Source organism: Chroicocephalus ridibundus, chromosome 9 (genome assembly GCF_963924245.1).
Source record: "Chroicocephalus ridibundus chromosome 9, bChrRid1.1, whole genome shotgun sequence".
In the NCBI taxonomy this organism is placed as follows: Eukaryota; Metazoa; Chordata; class Aves; order Charadriiformes; family Laridae; genus Chroicocephalus; species Chroicocephalus ridibundus.
This window is the reverse complement of record NC_086292.1, coordinates 21,849,345-21,868,580: the sequence shown is the minus strand read 5'-3', so window position 1 is coordinate 21,868,580 and position 19,236 is coordinate 21,849,345. Positions and strand designations below refer to the sequence as shown.

General features: G+C 56.3%; 1 long non-coding RNA gene across 1 annotated transcript; it reads right to left on the bottom strand.

The window, feature by feature from the left end:
- Positions 1-700: 700 nt before the first annotated feature.
- Positions 701-18,005, bottom strand: LOC134520942 (uncharacterized). The gene is made up of 5 exons (XR_010072590.1): positions 17,878-18,005; positions 15,534-15,672; positions 3,638-3,922; positions 2,560-2,657; positions 701-927 (listed from the first exon to the last, which is right to left on the bottom strand). It is a non-coding gene; the product is annotated as an uncharacterized LOC134520942 (long non-coding RNA).
- Between the last annotated feature and the right edge of the window lie 1,231 nt (positions 18,006-19,236).

Below are 19,236 nucleotides of genomic sequence, written 5' to 3'. Positions count from 1 at the left end.
GAGTGCTGTGTCCAGTGCTGGGCTCCCTGGTTCCAGAAGGACAGGGAACTGCTGGAGAGGGAACAGCAAAGGGCTACCAAGATGCTGAGGGGACTGGAACACCTCTCTCATGGAGAAAGGCTGAGGGATTTGGGTCTCTTCAGTCTGGAAAAAAGACAACTGAGGGGGGACCTTATCAACGCTTATAAATACTGAAAGGGTGGGTGTCAGGAGGATGGGGCCAGGCTCTTTTCAGTGGTGCCCGGGGACAGGACAAAGGGTAACGGGCACAAACGTGACCATGGGAAGTTCCATCTCAATATGAGGAGGAACTTCTTTCCTGTGAGGGTGGCAGAGCCCTGGCACAGGCTGCCCAGAGAGGTGGTGGAGTCTCCATCTCTGGAGACATTCCAAACCCGCCTGGAGGTGTTTCTGTGCCACCTGCTGTGGGTGACCCTGCTCTGGCAGGGGGTTGGACTGAATCATCTCCAGAGGTCCCTTCCAACCCTACCAGTCTGTGATTCTGCGAACTGCCATGGAGACCTCAGACCATCCCTCACAACTTGCAAGAGCTTCGCTGTGACGCAGCAGAACAAACCAAGGCTCGCTCGGTATTTAATTATAGGTCTGAAGAATTTTACAAAGGTTTATTCAAGCATTTCACCTTTTGCTTCCTCTGATTACAAAGCAGGCTGGGCATCCCAGCCTAAAAACTGTTGTGGTCTTGGTCTGATGGCTCCTAAGTGAAGCATCTCCCCGTGTCACAAGGGTATGACGATGGAGACAAGCTGAGACCCCACAGAAGCTGACAGAGCAGCTGGAAATCGAGATTCTCCTGAGGCTCAACACGCAGAGGGGGATCCCGGCAGGAGCTTTGCCATTCACGGCTTCTCCACGCCACCACCAAGCAGCCTCAGGCAAACAGCAGACACGGCAGCCAAAAACAGCCTGGAAAAAAAAAAAAGCAAAAAACAGTACATTTTGTGCAAGACACCCAGGAGCAGGGCTGGGCACTTGCCCCAGTTCCAGGACTGTGTCCGAGGGGTGCCCAGGGCTCCCCCATGTCCCCCGCAGCCCCGAGAGGCACCAGCCCGGGCAGCAGCTGCTCTGACCAACGCCACGATACGAGAATTCCTGAAATCTCTTCTACCCATCCTGGGTAAAAAAAGCCGAAGCACCACGGACTTGGCACTGAGTAAGTTTGCGAGCTGCGTTTTATGAATCGGTCTGATTCAGCCAGCTCCCGAAGCACTCGAGGACATCGGTTCCGTAGATTTTTTGATCTGAACGGAAGTTACTGTATTTAACCATTATGGGGCGATGTTAAAAAATGGTCACTGCGCCCCACCACCAAAGGGGCGGCGCATTAGCAATACTAGCCCGTTTGGCAAGCAATAAATACACCAACTGCCCTGGATTTCCCCTCCCCACAGTCATGCATCTTCAGATTTAAAAAATAATAATAATAATAAAAATGCCTAGGTCAGCCGCTCTGTCTCCTCGGACATTTTACGCCATTCTGGAGGAGCCTTGTGTGTTCACAGGGTCGGATCTGGGAAAATGCTGAGTCGTAACATTTGATTGCGGGTCTTTTAAAGGTGAACTGAATTGCAGCAGAGCATTGCATGCGGCACAGCAGATCCAGGCGCTCGGCATCGGGCTTGAGCATCCCAAGCTCAGCCAGGCTGGTGCCGGGCACCGGGAGCCACAGAGAGGGACCCAAAGAGCGGGGGACCCTGCACAGCATCCGATGGCACGTCAGCTCCTGCAGCAGCCACGGCAGCAGACCCCACAGGCAACAAAACAGTTCGATTAAACGTGGCAAAATCCTACTAAAACAGAGGTTAGTCCTCAGGGCTCCAGCGATGGAAATGGGGCGGTGGAGCCGGGCTCAGCATCAGCGCTTTGAGCCTTTAACCCCGCTCCCCCCCCCCGGCCCAAATCCTGGCCCATCTGAAGTCAGTGGGAATTTTCTCATTGACGTTCAGTCCCGACATCTTCCCAGAGGGCCGGAGAGGCTGGAAAGCTTTCCTCCGCTTCCACAAACCTCACACAACACTGCAAGGAGATTTGCTCCGGATTTCCTTGGATTTGAGCTTGGCATCAGGTCAGAGACCAAGGTACAGTGGAAATGTTGCTGTTATACCATAAACTCTGGGACTGGTACAACATCGACTGCAATCCAGGTGCTACAACCCACCAATTCTGGTGGGTTTTTTCATCCAACTGGCTCATATTTAGCAGAGGAGTTTATTCAATGGGATACTAGTTTTTCAAATTAGTGCACTGCTCCCTGTTTTCTAGGTGACGGGGTGGCCAGGATGTGGGGAGAGAGGGAGCCTTCCTTTGAAGAGCTATTTTAACCCATTACTGTCATTAGCGGCCAAAAAGGGTGAGAAATTTCCTTGGCCAGCTCCAGCCCCCGCTGGCAGCCACTGGTGGCAACCTGGTCACAGGGTAATGCACCACTTGGCACGTCCCAGTCTGGGCACCGGGACCACCAAGGGACAGGCTGGGAAGTGACCCAAAACGGATTCAAGGCTTTATGTCAACAGCTGGTAACACCCAGCAGAACATCACCTTTTCTTTCCCCCTTGTTATCAGCGGGATAATGACGCTCGTGGAGGGGTTGTTTTTCCCACATTCAATCCTTAAACTCCATCGTGACCTGTCAGCTCCTGTAAATCCAGCAGAGAACAAACACTTTAAAAGATAAATAACTTCTCTGACCCCGCTGGGGCTGAGTGGCTGCATCCAGGCCTGGCAGGAGGCATGAAATCTCCTGCCCAGCTGTCTCCTCCCCAGCTGCTCTTCAACTCATCATGTACAATGGCGAGAACAAAGCGACCGAATAAACCATCTCTTTCCATCCTGTAAAAGCGCATCCTTGTAAGAGCCCAACAGTTCAGCAGCAATTACTTATGTCACTCTGGATGGGGAAAAAAGAGCCTTTTTTAATAAAAAATGCAGGAGGAGATCAGAAAGTGGCCGTCGTCAGGGCACAGGAGCAATGCCATGTCTCCCCGCCAGCACCAGCATCCCCTCTGGCTCCGGTGACCTCAGCCCCAGGTGTTACTTGTCCCACATCAGTGGTGAATCCGGCACAACCGCGGAGAGACCCAGGCAGGAGGAATCACAGAATCATCATAGGGTTGGAAAGGATCTCTGGAGATGATCCAGTCCAACCCCCTGCCAGAGCAGGGTCACCCACAGCAGGTGGCACAGGAACGCCTCCAGGCGCGTTTGGAATGTCTCCAGAGACGGAGACTCCACCACCTCTCTGGGCAGCCTGTGCCAGGGCTCTGCCACCCTCACAGGAAAGAAGTTCCTCCTCATGTTGAGGTGGAACTTCCCATGGTCAAGTTTGTGCCCATTACCTCTTGTCCTGTCGCTGGGCACCACTGAAAAGAGCCTGGCCCCATCCTCCTGACATCCAAGGAGGTCAGACTAAGTGTGGATGAGGAAAAGTGGGGGGATGCCCGGAGTGCAGGTCACTGTTGGCTTTCCCCATCCGGCTGGGCCATCCGGCTGTGCCCGGGGACACGTTTCTCCCGCAGAGCTGCAAGAGCTCAACCAGATTGAAGACCCTAGTCAAACCTTTAAGCGGAGCCAAGGCATCCTCCCAAATGCTTCTACACAGGAGGACATGAAAAATTACCTGAGAGAGCAAGCGAGGGAGAAGCACATCTAGGAGGAGTTGACTGGGACAATGTCGGTTGATTTAAAAGCGACAGATGCTGCAGCTCTGCGGGCGCAGGCCTGGCTTTGGGCAGAAATTAGGTTTCCAGCAGCAGGAGCAGGATGGCACAAACTCACTCACAGCGAAGGATGACCCAGGCTCCAAAGACCAACGTCTTCTCAGACACTTCTCCAGCAGCCACCTCGGCTGCGGGCTGGGGGTGTTTGTTTGTTGGGTTTTTTTCTAAGTGAAGTTTTCAAAAACCTGCAAAAGGCAACAGATTTAGTGGCGCCCCTGGCGAGCAGGACGGAGCCACGCTGAGGGGGTTTCCCATCATGTCTCCTAACTGAATCGTTCTCAAGACAATGGATAGGGACTTGTGGTTTATTGCAGTCACTATGACATTTCTGATATTTTAAGATTAATAATATCTGGTAGGCTTTTCCCCACCAGCAATCACATCACTCCACTGTGGAGCTTGGGCTTTACTCTCATTTCTTCTTGTTCCGTCACTTCTAATAACATGTTAGCAGACATTTGCTGCTCTAACACCGGAATGCGAGCAGGAGGGTTTCCTCAGACCCATAAATCGCAGCCTGCCCGCTCCCACTGCCTGCGAGGGCAAAGCATTTGTTAGTGCAACCGAAGAGGGCTTTGGAGAGGAACACAGAATCCTAGAATGTGTTGGGTTGGAAGGGACCTCCAAAGGCCATCTAGTCCAACCCCCCTGCAGTCAGCAGGGACACCTTCAACTAGATCAGGTTGCTCAGAGCCTCATCCAGCCTGGCCTTGGATGGCTCCAGGGATGGGGCCTCCACCACCTCTCTGGGCAACCTGGGCCAGTGTCTCACCACCCTCATTGGAAAGAACTTCTTCCTAATGTCTCATCTGAACCCCCCCTGCTCTAGTTTAAAACCATTGCCCCTCGTCCTATCGCTACATGCCCTTGCCAACAGCCCCTCCCCATCCTTCCTGTAGGCCCCCTTCAGGGACTGGAAGGGGCTGGAAGGTCTCCCCGGAGCCTTCTCTTCTCCAGGCTGAACCCCCCCACCTCTCTCAGCCTGTCCTCACAGCAGAGGGGCTCCAGCCCGCCCAGCATCTTCATGTCCCTCTGCTGGCCCCGCTCCAACAGGTCCATGTCCTTCTTGTGCTGAGGGCTGCAGAGCTGGACACAGTACTCCAGGTGGGGTCTCACCAGAGCGGAGCAGAGGGGCAGAATCACCTCTCTGGATCTGCTGGCCACGCTTCTTTTGATGCAGCCCAGGATGCGATTTGCCTTCTGGGCTACAAGCGCACACTGTTGGCTCACGTCCAGCTTTTCATCCTCAGGGGATGAAATCAGATCCTTTCACATCTCAGGGGACATTCCTTGCAGCCATGCACGGGGCTGCCCCGGCCCCGCTCTGGCTCCCTGTGCTCCTGCCCAGGGCACGTACCACCCAGCCTCCAGCATCCTCCTCCACGCCCCAGCTGTCCCTGCGTTGGGTTTTAAGTCCATGAGGCTTAAAACCGAGGATATTATTTGCTACACTGACAAATCCATATTGCTTTTTCTTAAAACCATATATTCCCAACAGGCATTTGCTGTTACATTTCCATCAAAAAAAAAAAAAAAAAAAAGAGAGTTAAGGAGAGGAATAAACTCGAGTCAGAGGCAGAAAGCTTCCAGAGTACCAAATCCTCTGCAGCATTAACAACTATCAGACAAACTCCAGTTAACTCCATCCTCGTTAAAATCCCTGGAAGCTGCGTTAAGTTACGGAGCAGGCAGTGGGTAGAAGCCGTGAAGCCGGGTGAGACCGCGGCAGTAAATCCTCGTGGGGCCGGGCGACAGCGCCATGACGCTGCCAGGAGCATCCCTTTGCTCGAGGAGGGGGATGCAGGTCCCCGAGTGAGCAAAGGCCACGAACCTGCGGCTGGAGCAAAGACACTTATTATGCAGAGCTAATGCCATTAGAGTCACCGAAGCTGGCCCAGAGGAATAACGAAGCAGGGAGATAGTTACGGCAAACGCCGGAGCGGTTCCCTCGGCCGGGGGGGGATTATGACGGTTGGGTGGATTTTGCACACACAGGCTATGAGCGTGTTCGTCCTCATCCACCGCAGCCCCCTTGGACTGGGCGGGGGGTGGGGGCTGAAACCTGGGGGTTTGGGCTGGAGATTTATGTGCCGCGTGTGCTGGAGGGGATTTCTCACTCTATTTTATTTAGAAACAGCCTGCCCTCATGTGGCGAACGGAAAAGCGGGAGGCTGAAGATTTGGGGACTAAACGCGGCGGGGCAGAGCGCTCACCTGTCACACACAGCTCTGCCTCACTCATTTTTCTACCTATTTCCCTTCCCACCTGCGCAGCACCCGCTCCTCCTTGCAGGGCTGGCAATTAGCCTGCTAATTCCCAGGTAGCCACAGGCAAGTCGCCCCGACAGAGCCCGGGGCAGCAGCCTAGCTGTGTCCCACAAATCCCAGCTGGGTCACAGCACAACATCAAGACAAACCCTCAGCGGCGGCAGGGCTGCGGCCCTGAAATTCGGAAGTTTCAGGAAAAGCCCCGTTTGTATGCGGCCGATGGGCAGAACAGTAAAGAGTTTTCCTGGAACGCTTCCCGGAAGGGCTCAGGCTTCGCTCAGAGAGGCCATCGCACCCACCGCGCGTACTGGGCGCACCCACCGCATTTCTGGGCAGCCTCAGCTTATTGTGACAGGGGATAAAAGCTTCACCCAGACCCAACGTGATCCAGAATAAGCAAAACCAGGCCGAGTAACAGATCTGAGAAAGTCGTTCCTTCCTCACCCAATTTTTTTTTCTTCTTTTAAATGTGCATGAATTTTCCCGATCAGCGCTGAAAAACCAGCTGCGATGCAAGACCAGGCTGCATTGAGGAGCAGGGCGCGCCAGCTGCGTTTTGACAGCTGGGACAGTAACGCGACGGGCAGCAGGCGATGCTGCGGGGCCAGGAGCCAGGCGGCCCGTAGCCAGCCCCAACACGAGCACCAGGACGTGGCCACAGCTCACGGCTCAGAGGTGACCCCTCGGCACGCCAACAGGACACACGTGGCTCACAGGTGACCCCTCGGCATGCCAAGAGGACACACCGCAGCGGCTCCTGCCTGGGGCATGCGCAATCCCGAACCCCAACGGGATAATGTACCTGCACGTCGCACCGACAGCCTGCACATCCGCGGTGCCGGCATCCCCAGCTTCCAGTGGGACACAAGCAAAGCAGATCTGGAACAGGCCACCCAGGAAAGCGGTTGAGTCACCATTCCTGGAGGTGTTTAAAAGACATGCGGATGTGGTGCTGAGGGACAAGGGTGAGTGGTAACTTGGCAGTGCTGGGTTAATGGTTGGACTTGATGATCTTAAAGGTCTTTTCCAACCAAGACAATTCTATGATTCTATGGTTCTGATCACCGATAGCTTCTTACCAGCATGGAAAAAGCAGAACGGGATCCCGCAGCAGGATGCTGAAGCAAAGCAAATCCTGCCTGACACAGGTGCAAAGTTTCTAACCCTGGGACCAGCTCCCGCAAAGACAGGAGGGTCCCCGATGTCCTGTGCCACCCCCCGAGCCATGCTAGGGGACAGACGGGTGCCCAGCCAGGCACTGCGGGCTGGCGAGGAGCCACAGAGGAGGCATCTTCCCTCGTTTTTCCAAACTTTTTCCAAACCCCTCCACGTTTAACCCTCCCGTTCGCAAAGCCCCTCGGTTGCCACCAACACAACGCTACCGCGGACCCTCCACCGGGACACCCACTGGTGACAGCCCATTAGAAAAATTCTGAGAGAGGAAACGCAATAAATGGCATTAGCCTAGATGGCGCTCATGTATTTTTTTTAACAGCATGAAAAAACAGCAGAGTTTCACCCTAAAACCCGCTTTCCAGCCCGGTTTGGGGCAGCAGAGGGGCCGCTGGGTGCTGCGTTCCCGGGGCACGCTGGGCAGAGCAGCTGTGGGAGGGTGGCATCCCCGGAGCATGATCCTAGCACAGGTCTCATCCACATCCCAGGAGTTCCGAGACCTGCTAATCCCCGTCTCCCGCCGACAACCTTCCAGCAGCCGGAGCGTCAGCATCGCAACACAAACCGCCCCAGTGAGAAACCACGAAAGGCAGCGCCGCAGCCCTGCCCGCGCTCCAGCCGAGCCTCTAATTCCATTTTATCTGCTTGCCACCACCTCCGAAAACACGCCAGGCCCGTGTCTTAGCTGGAGAGCGAGGCGTCACTGGGTAGAAGAGATTTTTGGCATCTAAAAAAGAATCCTGGGGAGGTGCTTTTACCCACGCTGCTGCCTCGGGAACGGCCCACCAGCAGAGCGGCGGCGGTGCGACCATCAGAGTTAACGCGACTGTATTTTGCTATATTTATTGTACTCATAAAACCACACAGGTAGGCGGCAATGGCAAGCAACGCTCCTTCCCGTCCCGTGGGAGAACCGCGCTCTGCCCATCCAGTCCTTACTGTTAGTTTTAAACTTATTTTCTTCAAAACTAACCATGGCTTTTACTGCAGATAAAGGACTCGCCCTGAGGCCCCCCCAAAACAAAGGGCAAGCAGCCGTCTCGCACTCCTTGCCGTACTGTATCAGGATAAAAGGAACTACAACATTTTTAATCAAACAATTAAGCTCTGTTACACGCTGCTTTTGAAGGATAAGGCTCAGATGCAGATTCTTCAGCTGTAGGGCTGGTTTAGTAGGTTTTCATCATTAAATATTTTTATTTTAGTCGAAATTGCTCCTTCTTTGAGCAAAACAAGGCTTTGGGTTTTTGCATCAGCCAAGAGTGCAAAGACTACATTCTTTTCCCATCTTTCTGCATCCTTTTTACTCCGTACCAATGCAAATCCAGATTTTTCACCCGTCAAACCAGAAAACTCCCATCAGCACCAAAGATCCTTTTTAATAAGGAAAAACAAAGAAGAGGAAAATTAAAAAGAAAGAAAGAAGCCGTGTTGGCCAGTCCCGCCGCCTCCCTGGGCGAGCAGCGACGACCAGGGAACACCAGCAGCACGAACCTCCCGTCTCCCGGGACGGCGCATCCCTGGCAGCGCCTGGATCCCCCCGCATCCCAGCCGGAGAGCTGAAAACTCCGCCACGAGCAGCAGCGGTTCGCAGCAGAGGGCCCATCACCGACACCGACGGGTAACCTCAGCGCCGGGATTTTCAAGCCACTTCCAGGGATTTAAGCGCCCGCTCCCACACCACTAAAAATCCATACGAGTGGATGTTCTGGGAGCAGGTGCTACTTTGAAAAATTGTTGTTTGTTAAAGCACTAAGGGGCATCTAGATGGCTGCTGGGTACGGGAAGGAAGGTGTTCTTTGGGCTTAGCTGCTAATGAAGACAGAGGAGCGGTCCAGCTTTGGAGGAGGGAAGGGGGCTGTGGTTTTAGGGCGGGAAGATCTTAATTTTCCTTTCATTGCCGCGATGAAGCTCCGCGCGGGCAGGCTGGCAAAGCGCGGCCTTTGAAGTCCCAAGGGATTTGTCGCTTCTGTCAAAGGTTTCAATCTGTCCCGCCAGCCATTCGCTATTGCTGCAGGGCACCTGCCGCGGAACCAGGTCTGGTGCCTCCACCGGCACAGAACAGCACAAGACCGGCGCTTTGCACCAAAGAGCCCATTTCCATTTATAAAAAAATTAAAAATAAATAAATAAATAAATAAAAATCACTTTACTCCAGCTCTGTATCACCAGAGTAACAAAACGGTAATTTCCTCTTCTATGTGGTTTTTATGTACATAGTATATAAAAACAGCATTGGTGATTTCCCTTAGGTTCAGTGCTGCAATTCCCTACCTTTTATAAAATCCTTTGGCAAGCGAAACGTATCCTTCACAAGCAACACTTCCAATGGGAAAGGTAATTAGCCAGGTAACCGGTGACTCCTGATCCGGCCGCAGCAGCCGGCATGCTGACTGCAGGAGTACAGTAACTTAGTGAGAAGGTGTAAAAAGTCAAAGAGAACGAATGAGGGGTGTTATCCTGGTGTCTCCTCGCAGGGGAGCTGGTACGGGGGGGAAGCGCAGCCGGGGAGGAGACTGAGGATGGATGCGACACGTCATCGCTTTCCCAGGTCAGGATGAGATCCGGCTTGGAGCTGGACAATATTCTATGACAACTCTACATCAAGTGTGATTTAAACCTAGTAACATACGGAAACGACACCCCGATTTTATGGACACGCACTGTAATTACTTTGGAGAAAGTGATTCGGGAGCAGCCGGAGATGAAGGGCAGTGATCACAGAGACACGTCGACTGAAGTGCGTACCCGGGCTCGGCGCTATTAAAAAAAAAAATACCGTGAAGACCATCAACAGCAGAGGATACTTTAAAAAGAAGTGCTAGTTCAGAAGTATCAAGAATGATTTTAACAAGTTTCCTCTAAGAGAAAAGGAAAGTACCCACTGGATGCTCCGCGAGACAAGCACTGATTACAGCTGGGCATGACCGCACGCATATTAAATAACAGAAAGTGTCGTGCGGCAGGAAGGAGACTGAAATAATATTAAATATTTCCACTCTACAAAAATAGCCTAGGCACTCCGATGTTAGAAGCCCTCTGAAGTAGCCAGAGCAAGAGTTGTCTCTTTCCACGAGAAGCCCTCACGGCTGCGTGTCCTCGTACCCATTTATATACTTCCAGTAAAAAATTACTGGTGCCGACTCCTTTCTGATGTCCTGGAGCAGCCTCAGCCCCTCGCACCGATGTCTGACAGCCACACTTCTCAGGGATAAAAAAAAAAAATTAAAAAAAAAAAAACAAACCAAACTTCCTTGTTTGAAAAGCAGCACAGCAACCCCCGTGCTGGCACAGCGAGAACGAAGCCATATATCGCGCCGGCAATAGCCGAATCTGAGATTTCACCCCTTTGCTGCAGCAAAGCGTCGATGCAGCGCCCGAACGCCCATCCCTGCCCCGCCCCAGGCGCTTCCCATGGGAGGAGAGGCTGCGGAGAGGATCCCCAGACAGACCGGGGAGCCCCTGGACCTACCCCCCGGCTTCAGCTTCCCCAAACAGAGGGTCAGGGAAAGTCAAAAATTCCATCAGATCCCGCAGTTTCCCCCCTCACAGGGAGCCAAACTCCACAGCCCCTCCGCCCCCACCCTCAGAGCTCACACATCTGAAATACCCAAAACCATGTCTCTTGGGGTTGGGTTTGTTTGTGGGGTTTTTCTGAGCTTTTTTCGTCCTCCCGGGGCTCCACCTGATTATACAGGGCATCCGAAACCTCAGAAAGCACGGGCATCTCCTGAAAAATCTACCAAGCGATGTTCCGTGCTCAAGACAAGGCAATTCCGCACAGTGCTGCTAGTATAGAGGCGGGTCGTTCCTTACTTCAAAAGTCAGGTTGAGCATTTTTAGACCTTTGAAAACATCAATTCACAACACAGGGATGGGGGCGGCGTAGAACAGGCGGGAGATGTGACAGAGCTGGAAGCAAGGCTGGGTGGGACAGGGGTGACCTGCTCTGAAAGGGTCTTCGGCAAGCCAGTAGCGTGTCCTTAGGGGTAGGAGAGGACAGCAGACGTGAGACGAGACGGACGCCTCGCTGGGAGATGTGCAGCGAATGAGAGTTCAGAGCCAGCACACTCTGCCATCGCATCAAGCCTCTGCAGCCACGAATCCCAGACTGGCAGGGGTTGGAAGGGACCTCTGGAGATGATCCAGTCCAACCCCCTGCCAGAGCAGGGTCACCCACAGCAGGTGGCACAGGAACGCCTCCAGGCGCATTTGGAATGTCTCCAGAGACGGAGACTCCACCACCTCTCTGGGCAGCCTGTGCCAGGGCTCTGCCACCCTCACAGGAAAAAAGTTCCTCCTCATGTTGAGTTGGAACTTCCCATGGTCAAGTTTGTGCCCGTTACCCCTTGTCCTGTTGCCGGGCACCACTGAAAAGAGCCTGGCCCCATCCTCCTGACACCCACCCTTTCAGTATTTATAAGCGTTGATAAGATCCCCCCTCAGTCCTCTTTTTTCCAGACTGAAGAGACCCAAATCCCTCAGCCTTTCTCCATGAGAGAGGTGTTCCAGTCCCCTCAGCATCTTGGTAGCCCTTTGCTGTCCCCTCTCCAGCAGTTCCCTGTCCTTCTGGAACCGGGGAGCCCAGCACTGGACACAGCACTCCAGATGTGGCCTCCCCAGGGCAGAGCAGAGGGGGAGGATGACCTCCCTCCACCTGCTGGCCACACTCTTCTTGATGCCCCCCAGGACGCCATTGGCCTTCTTGGCCTTGAGGGCACATTGCTGCCCCATGGGCATCCTGTTGTCCCCCAGGACTCCCAGGCCTCTTTCCACAGAGCTGCTCTCCAGCAGGTCACCCCCAACCTGTCCTGGTGCAGGGGTTATTCCTCCCCAGGGGCAGCACCCTACACTTGCCCTTCTTGAACTTCAGGAGGTTCCTCTCCACCCAGCTCTCCAGCCTGTCCAGATCTCACTGTGTGGTGGCACAGCCTTCTGGTGTGTCAGCCACCCCTCCTAGTTTGGTGTCATCATCACACCATACACCTCCTCATCAGCCTTAAAGATGGGCACAGGAGCACATTAGACTTCCAAATCCTGCCATGAGAATACCCTGGGAGTTGGCCCCTCCTCACCATGTCACCAGCACCCTGGAGGAAAACAGATTGCAAGTCCTGGAGATGCACCACCCGCCCCACTCTGCCTGAGCACCCCAGCCTGACAATAAAACCAACTTACTACAGGCGTAGGAAGGACACATAGGGCACCGGTTTGAAGAAGTTGCTCCCAAGAGAGCGGAGGATCCTGCTTCCTCCCGATGCCCGAGCTGGTTTACAACTGCAGGAACATTCAGATCACTTCCAAATTTCAGCGCTTTGAGCAAAGTCAGTAAATTCCACACCAAGCACCCAAACTGGCAGCTTGTCACTCGGAACAGATTATATAGATACTCCCCAGAACGGCAGACACCTACGCTATTAACAGATAGCTTCCACTCACAGGATCAGACAACAACAGCCCCACCTCATCCAGAGAACCTGAAGATGCACCCCGTTTACTGCTGAAGCCATCGGTCACCAGCTCAGCCTGGGTGGGATGGGTTTGGGGTGCCCGTCTTAAGCTCTGGCCCTACCAGGGTGCTCAGAAGCCCTCATTGATGAGGCCTCCCGGGATTACCACACCGGCGTTGATGGCTCACCCAGAAAACACCAGTAAGACCCCACGCAAGAACTGGGTACAGCTCCAGGATCAGCAACAAAAAGCCACGCTTGGAGCATCTCCCGAGACCACATTAACACGGCAGCAAACTTGGGTTTCGTTCCTGGCGTGACGACAGCCTGACGGCTTCCACTCGGTTAGGGTAAGATGCACTACAGTAAATCACAATTACTACAATCTCCATCCCATTTTTCCTCACTGTCAACAAGTGGGGCAGCCAGAAGGGCTCTACACTCAGGGAGCACCTTTGCCTTTTGTTTGCGCAGGGATCTGATGTCCCGGTTACAGCTCTCCAAAGCACAAGGACGGTTACAACCCAGCTGCAGATTAGATTCCAGGGTAGAAAATCACCCAGAGCCACCAGGTGCAGGGAAGACCCCGCAGGAGCTCTGCTGATGTGCTCCAACCAAGCAAGGACCGCTCTGCTTGGCATTTTCTTCCCTGCCGTGCTCAATCCCCCCCAGACCAGGTCTGGGCACGGGACCCTGGGGACAGGACTGCATCAGGGACCCATCCTGCGGCCAGCCCAGCTGCACTGGCTACCGCAAGCCAGACCAGCAAAATGATCCTTTTAGATCTCAAAATGTTTTAGCTGGGGGAAGGAGGGTGTTGTAAAGGCGCGGGCGCTGCCCAGACCACATCTGTTTGTGCCGAAGGAACGGCAGCGACCGCAAGCTGCGGCTCTGGAACAAGTCTACAAACAGCTCTGCCACATCAGGCGCGTGGAACCACAGTTTGAAGAGGGCAGACCAGGAAAAAAAAAAAAAAAACCACAACTGAAGCCTGAGCATCCAAGCAACCCTCTCCCCAAGACACTCAGGGGTTCCCCTTCGCAGGTAGCGCACCCCCCACCCTCCCCCCCCAAAAAAAAAAACAAACCACAAAGCACAACACAAAAGACACTGCAGCAGCGCAGCTCTCCCCAAGCCCATCGCCGCTCGCCCACCCACAGCAGCAGCTCCCTCCTTCCCCCAGCAGCACCCAGACCCCATCGCTCCAGCAATCAACACCGAGACTCTCCCAGCAGCAACACCCAACGCCGGAGCACAAAATTCCGGGCTGCCACATCCAGCCCATGCAGCTGAGCCTCAGCTCCGGCCCCTGCTCCCACAGCGGAGCAGGTGACACCACGCTGGAGCCTCCGAAGCTGGGACAAACCAAGGTCTCCCTGCTCCCAGGGGCAGCAGTTCAAGCTGCAGCTCCACTCCCAACATCAAGGCTCAGCGAGTCAAAGAGCCAAAAAAAAGGAGCGTGACTATTGCTTAAGGGCGAGCACGATTCCTGGAGGATGTCCTTCTCCTGGCCAGGGGGAGAAACATCCCCCTTCCCAGCAAAGGGCCTCCTGGAAGTAGCAGCAGCAAGAGGAGTTTTGCAGCAGATCCACCTTCTTCAAAAACCGAGGGGGAAGAGGCAGGACAAGGCTGTGACGCACAAGGCAGCAAAAAAAGGGTCTCCCAGATTTCTCTTACTCGTCTACCGCAACCACACTTCAGTGAGATACATTATTTAACACAAGTTTTATTTTAAAATCTTTTTATTGGTAAGTCCACCACAGTCGTTTATATGTTATTACAGAAAACAACTCCCAAAATGCCCTTCCCTGGAGCACTGCGACTATTCCAGGGGGTTGGCTTGGTTTTATTTTTTTGGTTTTTTTTTAAATGGTAGACAAACCTTTGTATCTGGAGTTTTCTCTCTTCCCATCCCTTCGAGCTGCGGAGTCACCAGCAAGCCACTACGCACACGTTACCGCGGACTCTGCTCTGAGAACCGACGACTGACAAAAGCCATGTCAGCGATGAAGGTCTTGCGGTTTACAGATGGATACCGTGCAATTTTTCTCCTACTAAACTAATCAAAATTGCATCGTGATCCACCCGACAACAGCAAAACAAGGCTTACCATACCGGCAAGTTTGGGGCAGCGCAGCCTGAAGACAAGTCCTCCTTTCCTCCACAGGCCGGGACAAGTGCAATACTCTACAGACAGCTACAAGTAATGCAACAAATCCCCACCCATGGAGAAACCAGCGCAAGGCATCTTCACGTCTTCCGCGGAAAAAGAAGTGGGGCAGCAGGGGGGAGGGGGGGAGGAGGGGGCAGGGAGACAAGCTCCAAAACCCATTATCCACCACAGATTCACCACCACCACAGTCAGTTTTGCATGGATTTGCACAGCAATTTTAGTAAGCTGGGATGCAAACCTGCAAAACTGACTGTAATCAGCACCGTCTTCTCCAGAGGCTGCCACCAGCCGGGATGCACTTTATCTAGCAGTACTGTAAGTGCCCACATTACAGTAGGTCCAATTCCAAGCTACCTGCACTATGAGCACTTTGATACTGCTAGGACAAAACTACTTCCCGAGCCATCGCCTTCAACGAAAAAAGCCGCTTTAACTAACATCATAACGGCTGAGCTAAAGCCAGATGGACGCAAGGGTTTTGTCGGATGTAGAGGCAGCGGCTTGTGCCAGAAGGAGCATTTAGGGCAGTAGATTCTACGCTACTTCACTAACTGCACTAGATGCACCTTAACACAAGAACCATTTGTCACATAGCTCGAACGCAGAAAAAAAAAAAAAAAAACAAACAAAACCCAAACCCACCGATCCTGGTTACATCCGTGCCCTGCCACCGTCACCGAATCGCCACAGTAATGCCAGAAGTGCTTATACTGCAGTAGAACCTAAACTCTACCTGCACTGTAAGCACTTTTGCACAACTCAAGGCCCATCACCGGAGAGAAACTCTTCGACTTTAAAAGGTCTTCTCCTTCTTCCAGCCCAGCTAAAGCGTCGCAGAAGGGTCTCGAGCGAAGCGCAGGAGCCAGCGGTACCTGCCGAGAGAGAAGACCAATATTAATGTTTGCGTAGCACAGATACGGATTTGCTCCTCCATCGAGCACGGATCTTCTCGTTATTAAAGCACAGAGGGCTCTGAGTTTCGGGAAGGCGGTTTAACCGAGGAAGAGTTTCCAGCTCATTTTCACTTAAATTAAGGTGAAAATGGCTTCCTCCAGTTTTCAACCGTAATAGGTATCAAAACATCCCGGTTTCCTGCTCTCCTGCAGCACGTGAGATGTTTTGCTTGACCTTTCTCCCGGAGCTTCACCGAGTCTCTTGCATCACCCCACGTTTCTCCCCCCAAAAAGAAGCGCAAGGAAAGTTGTGACACATGATCCCGCACCCTCCGTTCCAGATAATGGAGTATCTGTACTCCAGATGATGCCGCGGACCCGCCGCGCAGCACAAAGGCGACCGACCCGCCGCGTAGGAGGGCGGGGGGGGGGGGGGGATAAAAATAAATAAAATATAGTAACAAATTTAAATTTCCCTCCGGAGCCAGGCTGTCAAGACCACGGCCGAGGTGGAGAAGCTTTTGCCGGGGATGCTCGGCGGGGGGGGAAGGAGTGGAGCCCCCCCCGCTTCCCCCAAGCGGCTCTTACAAAAGTTGAGCCGCTCCGGGGGGTTATGGCGGGGGAAAACGCGGGTTCTCGGGGAGCCCCCTCCCGCCCCCGTCGGGGTATTATCTGCCCCCGGGGCGGCGCAGACCGCCGTTATCTCCCCCGCACTGACCATCTGCTCGGGGGGGGCGGGCGGGGATTACTCGGCCGCGCTCGCCACGTGCACGGCGACCACCCCCCCCGCTTTCCCCTTTCCCACCCCCCCCGCCCCCCCTCCCCGGGGGGCGCAACCGGAGCATCCCCGAGGGCACCGGAGAGGGGGTGTGGGGGCGCCCCGCCACGTGCTGCCCGCCCCGTCCGGGGGGCGCGCGCTGCCGCCGCCGCGATTAAAGCGCCGGAACAAAGCACGGTGGGAAATGCAGTCCTCCATTCAAAGACCCAAAAACGCGCCAAGCTCCACCGCCCCCCCCCCCCCCACAAACCGGCCCCGCCGCCCGGTGGGGCCCGGCCCGGCCCCCTCCCGCACCCCCGGGGAAGGGGGAAGCGGCGCAACGGCGCCGAGTTGCGCGGGGGGTGGCGGGGCACGGCGGCCCCTTTGTCCCGGCCCGACGGGGCGGCCCGGCCGCCACCCCCACCTCCGCTCTCCCTCCCCCCCCCCCCCCCCCCCACCTTCCCGCCCCCCCCGGTCTTGCCTGCGCGCGGCGGTGGCGGGGAGGTGGCGGGGCGCGGGGGGGGGGGGGGCGGCCCGGTGGGCGCGAGCGCGGCGCCCCGACGGCGGCTCCGCCGAGCGCGTGGTCCGCGGCTGCCGCGCGCCCGCCCGCCCCCTCCGCGCGCGCGCGCGCACACACACACACACACACCGCCGCGCGCCGCCTCCCGGCCCGCCCCGCACTACAAGCCCCGGCGCCCTCCGCGCGCCCCGCGCATGCGCCCCGCCGCGCGCGCGCACCCACACACACACCCCCTGCAACCCCGCCGCCATGTGCTCGCCGCGCGCGCGCCCCCCCCCCCCTCCCCCCACGCGCCAGCCACGCGGGGGCGGCGCGCGAACCCCCCCCCCGACCCCCACACACAGACCGCGGGAGCGGCGTAACCGGGGGGGGGGGGGCGCGTAACGTCCGCGAACCCCCTCCGGCCGTGCTCCGCGACCCCCCCGTCGCCGGCGCTGGGCGCCCCGAGCCTCGGCCTCCCGCCGCCGCCCCCTCCATTGTTGGTGCCGCGGGAGCCGCCGGCCCGGGGCACCGGGGGGGGAGGGGTGCATCGGGTGGTGCGGGCGGCCCCGGGGCGCGGGAGCCCACGCGTGGGGCAGGGCGAGCCCCGCGCACTCCTACAGGTGGGTGGCGGCCGCGGGGCGCTGCTGTGTCCCCGTGTGTCCCCCTCCCCGGGACGGGATCGGGGGTCGGTGCTGCCCCCCTACCCCCCCTTAGGCAACCCGCGCCGCCCGGCAGAGATTGCGGCGGAGCCGCGCCGGAGAGGGAGGGAGGGAGGGAGGGAAGGGGGGGAAAGCGTAAAGAAAGGGGGGGAAAATGAATAAAAAGGATAAAATAATAAAAAGCGCGGAAGCGGGGGTAGCGCCCCCGGGCCGGCGGCGGGGGCCGGGGCGGGGAGGGCGGCGGGGGCCGGGGCCGAGCACGTTACCTTTGAGCCCGAGCGCAGCCCTGCCTGGAATAAAAAGGGTTTTACGAAAGTGGCGCGAAGACAATATCATGTGATCCCAGCCCAGGGCGGCTCCCGCCCGCCCCGACCAGCCAAAAACAGAGAGAAGGATAAAGGGGGGGGAGAAAAGTACATCCGCTCCCCGCGCCATTAGCATAATTAATTGTGTCCTGCAGCTGTAGCCACTGCTCCCCGGCCAATGGCAGCACCGGCTCCGCGGGCTCCCGCCCGCCCGGGGAGGCTGGCGGTGGCCGGGGACCCCGGGGACCGGCCCCCGGGGCGGGGGGTTCGGCGGTCGCCCCGGCCCGCGAGGGACCGGGGGCCGCGCTCCCTGAGGGGGCCCGGCATGGTGGGGGGCCCCGCCGGCTCCCCGCGCCCTTCCCCTCGTGGAAACGGCCACAGCGGCCCCGCGCCCCCGCCACCCCCACGGCCACGGGTGGCCGCGGTCACTCGGCACCCCCAGCCCCGCAACGGATGGAAACTTGCGGCCGCTTTGGGGTGAAAAACCCCGAAATGGTGTGGCGACGGGCCCGGCCCGGCCTAGCTTGGCCTACACGGCCCGGCCCGGGGTGCCACTCCGGCGGTGGCGGCTCCCCCTTTCCTACACCTGAGCCCCCAGCGAGGGGTCCCACCGGCCCCCAGCGCCCCTCACCGAGGGGTCCCACCGCGGACCGGGCGGCCCCGGGGACCCCCGGCCCGGAGAGGGGCGGCCGGGCCCGGGGGAGCGGGGTCGGCCTGCCTCGGCGGGCGGCCCTCGCAGGAATGCTAAAAATGTGCTAATTGTGCCCTGCCAGCAGCCGCCGTTCCTCAAGGATTAGAAGTAATCGTCTGTTTTTCCTTAAAAAAAAAAGGCGGGGTGGGGGGGACGACGAAAAAGGATCGATAGCGAACAATTTTGCTTCATTCCCCCTCGCCTGCTCCATTGGGTTTGGTGTAAAAAAACCAGGAGGTTCCTGATGGAACCCCAACCATCGGTATCTGGAGTTAAGAACAAAAAGGTCCCCATGGAAACCGGGGAGTAATCTATCAGTATTACGTTCGTTCCACGACGAGAAAAGGGCTTTTGTCCCGCCGGTATTTACTACTGTTTAATTTCTTTTTTTTAAAAAAAAAAAAAAAATCTTTCAGGTTTGAAGGGGCGAGTTTTTCCGAGCTGCCCCGCGTTCCTCCCGCCTGCCCCTGCGAGGCCTCAAACAAAGCCGCCGCCGTATCAAAGCGAGACGGGAGGGCTCTCCGCAGGCCGACCCGCTCCCGAGCCCATTTGTATTATTTGTTCCAGAAACTGCAATTTGTTTCTGCGTTATCAGTGGAAACGCTCGGCCGGGTTGCGCTTTTGCAAAC